Here is a 6,056-nt window from a genome sequence, read left to right as displayed (position 1 = left end):
TCCTTAAACGAAAAGCATCCTGGTAGCTAGGTATGTGGACTTTGCCTGAAATCTAAAGTCTTGATATTCCTATTATTCATTCAATGATATATGCTAATGACCTTAAAACCTGTACTTCTTTGCACAGTTTTCCATCATGAGCACTAGAAATTGTGTTAATTGTTCCTAGTTCTTAGACTTCTTTCATGTATCGCAGGAACTTGTTTATGGGTTCAAATATTCATTATTCTGGAGGTCAGACTGCAGGATCAACATTCTTCATTGCTCTAAAATGACAACCTGAAGTGGTGGAGTTTCACATGCACAAACTGGAAAATAGGAGGTTTCCCCTGAACACCAGGATCACTTCTGTGTTGCGTGGGTGATGGAGCACTGGCATGTGCTGCCCAGAGGCTGTAGGGTTTCTTCCTTGGAGATTTTCAGAAGCCACCTAGCCATGGGCCTGGGTTCATTCTCTGATGTCCCTGCTGGGGCTGGGGTTGGCCAGAGGGCCCAAAGTTGCCTTCCAAGCTCAGCCACTCTGTGATTCTGTAAGGGATGGTGTAGATGGCATGGCACATCATTGTGGTACTCTACCAAAAACAATTTACTAGGAGAAGGTAGAGTAGAGGTAAGGGAAGAACGGGCCCAGGAAACACAGTAAATGAGGGCAATGTACTGGCAGGGGAAAATAAAGGACTGCAGAAGAAAAGAAAGAATGGTTATATATATATACATCGCAGAATCACAGAATCACAGAATTGTAAAGGTTGGAAGGGACCTCTAGAGATCATCGAGTCCAACCCCCCTGCCAAAGCAGGCTCCCTACACCATATCACACAGGTAGGCGTCCAGGCGGTCCTTAAATATCTCCAGAGAAGGAGACTCCACCTACCTCCCTGGGCAGCCTGTTCCAGTGCTCCGTCACCCCGCACTGTAAAAGAAGTTCTGCATATTTGTGCGGAACTTCCTATGGCTGTACTTTCATCCATTACCCCTAGTCCTATCCCCACCACTACTGAAAAGAGACCAGACTACACATATGGGCTCCACACCTCAGGTATTTATAAACCTGGTCAAATCCCCTCTCAGCCTTCTTTTCTCAAAGGCTAAACAGACCCAGTTCCCTAAGTCTCTCCTCAAGGGAGATGCTCCAGCCCTTCAACCATCTTAGGGCCCTCCCTGGACTCTTTCCAAGAGATCCCTGTCTTTTTTGGTACTGGGGAGCCCAGATCTGGAACAGAATATCCAGATGAAGCCTCACCAGGGCAGAGTAGAGGGGAGGATCACCTCCTTCGATTCTGCGGACACGCTCTTTTTAATACACCCCAGTATGGCCCATTGACTTTTTTGGCTACAAAGGCACACTGCTGGCTCATGGTTAATCGTTCGTCCACCAGGATGCCCAGGTCCCTCTCAGCAGAGCTCCTCTCCAGCAGGTCTTCCCCCAGCCTGTACTGGTGCATGCAATTATTTCTACCCAAGGTGCAAGACTCTACACTATGTTGCTTTGGTTAAACCTCATCCGTTTCTTACTGCCCACAGCCTCTCCAGGCTGTCCAGGTCTCACTGAATGGCAGCACAGCCCTTCAGGCGTGTCAGCCAATCCTTCCCACTTTGTGTCATCAGCAAACTTGCTGAGGGTGGCCTATCTCCTCCATCAAGCGTCCGTTTGATGAAGAATGTTGAAATACGACTGGCCCAGTACAAGAACCCCTGGGGGACGCCCGCTAGTTACAGACCGCCTCCAGCCCAGACACCGGCACTGCCATGACAACCCTCTGCACTCTGCCAGACAGCCAATTCTCGACCCACTTCACTATCCACTCATCTATCCCATACTTCCTCAGCTTTGTTATAAGGATGTCATGGGGGACAGTATCAAAAGCCTTACTGAAATCAAGGTAGACTACATCTACCGCCCTCCCCCTGTCCACCCAGCTAGTGACATCTTCATAAAAGGCTACCAGGTTGGTTGAGCACGACCTCCCCTTGGTGAACCCATGCTGGGTACTCCTGATAACCTCCTTATCACTCAGTTGTGGAGTCTGGAGATGGCATCCAGCACAAGCTGTTCCATCACCTTCCCTGGGACAGAGGTGATGCTGACTGTCCTATAGTTACCCAGGTCTTCCTTCTTGCCCTTTTTGAAGACTGGAGTGACATTGGCCGTCCTCCAGTCTTCAGGCACCTCCCCAGTTCTCCAAGACCTCTGAAAGATTACAGAGAGCAGCTCAGCAACAACCTCTACCAGCTCTCTCAGCAACCACGGATGCACCCCATCAGGTCCCATGGATTTATGGACCTTAATGTTTCTTCGGCACTCACGGACCGTCTCTTCCTTGACTAATGGGAAATCTCCCATTCCCTGGACTCTCTCATCAACCTCCAGGGACCGGGATTCCTGAGGGAGAGCCCTTTCACTAAAGACAGAAGCAAAGAAGGCGCTCAGTATTTCCGCCTTCTCAGCATCCCCTGTTACCAGAGCGCCCCCCTCACTTAGTATGGGGCCCACATTCTCCCTAGTCTTCCTTTTGCTGTTAATGTATTTAAAAAAGCCTTTTTTATTATTCTTTGTCTCCTTAGCTAGATTCAACTCCAGGTGGGCTTTGGCCTTCCTGGTCGAGATCCTTCCTAGTTGAGATATATACATATATCTCAAATTTCCTTTGTCCAGCAGCATCTTTTGTTTTTACTGTAGTACCACCTAGACCACCTGCCCAGTACTTCATCTGAATAGTCCAGTGATTAGCTCTGACTAGCCAATCTACAAAATCCAGCTCTGATGGCTAATGAAATTCGACATTTTGAAAGAGGAATGTCCTAAAGTCCTAAGTGAGGAATGTCCTAAAGGTCCCAACTTATCCACCAACCACGCTGATTAGTAATAGGTACAAAAAAACACAAATTCCCTTTTGCTCCTCATACAGGTTTCCAGAGTTTGCTTTCTCTTTTTGCACAAGTTTTAATAATACTGGGATACATCATGATGTCTATTATACTGGTTTTGGAGTACAGTTTATGAAAAATTCAAATGGTATGCACCACCAATACCAGAAATTGGTATATTCTTTGTTTTCATAGCAGGCAATAAAAACTTTAACACCAGTGAATCTAGCACAAGAATTTCCAGTGACATTGACGGGTGATGGATCAGGACCCAAATGAGGTAGAAAATTATTTTCACTGCTTGCTGTTTTTCAGAAACTGACCTGAAGAACACAGACTTAAAAAGAATATAATGAAAATAAACAGTATAATTGCTTTGATGTTGTAGAAATATTTGTCTAGCATCAGATTAATTGGTATGAAAGATACATTTTGGACTGACAGAATATCTTATCTTTCCTTTTCCTTGATTTCAGTTCGCATTACCTAACAATGAATTGCAACTTTATAAAATGCTACTCCATGAGAAAAGGAATAAGCAAAATAATACAAGCACTCCTTTGGTGAAAGCACTGAATTCTTGTATTTGTATTCAAAAGTACATAGAATAGCACAATTTCCTTTTCTCCATGCTTTCAAGTAATACCAAGCTATGCAGTGTTTTTTTCAGTGATCCAGAACAACTGAAATCTGAGACCTAGCAACTTAAGTAAGCTTTTTAGTCCTGAAACTGAAAATGAATCAGCCTTGTTATATCATTCTTTCTGGTCACCTTACCTATTTGTGCCTACTCTTGCACCAGCCTTTCTGTCCACTAAGTAACATTTGTCAATTTGCTGGTTTTGTTTTTATTTCTTCCTGGTAAATATGATCCAACTATGCACATGTTCAACATGAGTCGGCAGTTTGCCCTGGCAGTCAGGGGGCAAACTGCAATTTATGATGCAGTAAATATAGTATAGCCATGGTTCAAAAGAGTTGATTCTCCTGCTGTTTTTAGCAATGAAAATGTGTACAGTTCTGCACTCCACAATATAAAAATTATGTGTCCTGAGGAGGGCATCAAATCTGCTAGTAGAGCTGGAAGGCATGTCCTGTGAGGAGAGGCTGACAGCACTTGACTTGCCCAATCTGGAGGAAGCTGAGAAGTGACTTCACTGCTCCCTGCAGCTCCCAGCCAAAGTACTGAGCTCTGCTTCTGGGAACTAATGGTGGGATGGGAACAGCACCAAGATGTTCCTGTGGAGGGTCAGACTGGGAATTAGAAAGCATTTATTTATCATGCTGATGGTCAAACAGTGGAACAGGCGTCCTAGTGAGGTGGTTGGTGCCCAGCTCTCACCAATGCTCAAGAAACACATGTGTGATGCCCTCAAGAATATGTTTTAACTTGTGGTTAGCCCTGCAGTGGTCAGGTGGTTGGACTAGATTATCTTTTTATCTCCCATCCAAATGAACTGTTCTATTCCACTCTATCCAACTCTGCCAAAATAAAAATGGAAAAATCTTCCATTTCTTCTGAACTTTTGATTACTGTTAAAACTCTAATTCCTCCTCAGATTTCCAGAACTTAGTTGTATGGCTGTTTTACTAAGATGAAGTGGGGATTTTTACCTCAGTTTTGAACAAATAGGCAAACTTGTCAGGAAAATGGGCTCAGATAAAAATAATTTCTCCCAGATCCATAAAAAAATTAAATATATTTACTAAAATAGAGTATGCCCTCTCAAGGACAAAGAAGGTATTCTAAATAGCTCACAATAAAATGAATACCAGCAGCGTATGATAGATTAATTACGGCAATGAATTATTGCTGACCATGCACATTATCTTGTCACACTGAATTGCATAATAATATTATTATAGTATTAGTGGATTTAACTGCAAAGATATTTTTGGAACTCACTTAACTGATAGAAACCTGAAGAAACAGAATGACTCATAGAGATGCTTGATTGTTTAAAATAATGCAGGCTATTTATGAAATCAAGCCCTTCATCATCTTAGGTCAGAACTACAGAACTAATATCTCATAGAAGTCTCTTGAGCATCTACCACATTTTACCTAAGAGGGAGCAAGCAGTGTGGTGGATCCAGATGGAAGCAGATGGACAGATGGGATCCATCTATCACAAGGAACTTGTGTACTGATAAAAAAGCAACTTGTTAGTTTGGGAACTGGGTCTTCATTGCTATTTTGTGAGAGCTGACTTTAGGTATCATCACTTGCATTCCTGGTAATCCTTAAGGACCTAATGTCTCTTCACAGAATATTTATGAAATGTGAAAGTGTTCTGAGGAATCAAAAAACTAGGTACTGTCAGATACCTTTCTCTCAGAGAAATCAGCAGGACGCATCAGTAAAGACCTTCAAGATTCAGAGCCCAAATCACTACCCACTATCACATAAGAAATCCAGTTTGAGTTGAACCTATGTACATTCCACAGTCCCTGTTCTCTTACAGACTTAACTTCCCTGAATTTGTTGTGATTTTTAAAAATGTTGATAAACACATGTACATGGAATTTATGTACAAAGAATTTATGTGCAAACTGATGCCCACAGCCTTCACACTGGCCAGCTCATTCATATCTGAATGTATGCCATCATGTGCATTGGGACTTGTAGACATACAGGACATAATTGTTGTTGCCATGCATTATATTTGTATTACAACCCCTTAAATGAGCAGCATTGTTTTGTTAAGCAGTCAGAATGCAAATACCAGTGAAATAGCTAGAAAAAAATTGAAGTATTCCAAGTACATGAAGTATGCAAACTGTGCAGTAAAGCACACAAATCCTAACTAGCTCATTAGTACCATACTGCAGTGATTACAGAGCAAAATGTTTTCTATGGTGCACCAGCCAGGCCATACTGAGGGAAAGCAGTGCTGCCATCAATTGTGTACTGCTACAGAAGTCACAATTCACTAGCATAAGATGTTCTGGAAAACAGACACTATTCTCTTTTTATACCTTGCCTAGATATCATTCCTGATTAACCATTAGGTAACATACAATAACCACAAGGATGAGAATAATAAACATAAGAAAGATGGTCTTTGGTCAGACCAAAGCCCCACCTAGATCACTTATCCTCTTCTGACACCATCTAAAACTATATTATTAAGAAAAGAGTGTAAGAAAGTGGGCACGTCTAGAGTGATTTGTTCCACTTTGAGTTT

Source organism: Coturnix japonica, chromosome 4 (genome assembly GCF_001577835.2).
Source record: "Coturnix japonica isolate 7356 chromosome 4, Coturnix japonica 2.1, whole genome shotgun sequence".
NCBI classification, from domain to species: Eukaryota; Metazoa; Chordata; class Aves; order Galliformes; family Phasianidae; genus Coturnix; species Coturnix japonica.
Note: the sequence above shows the minus strand (reverse complement) of the source record.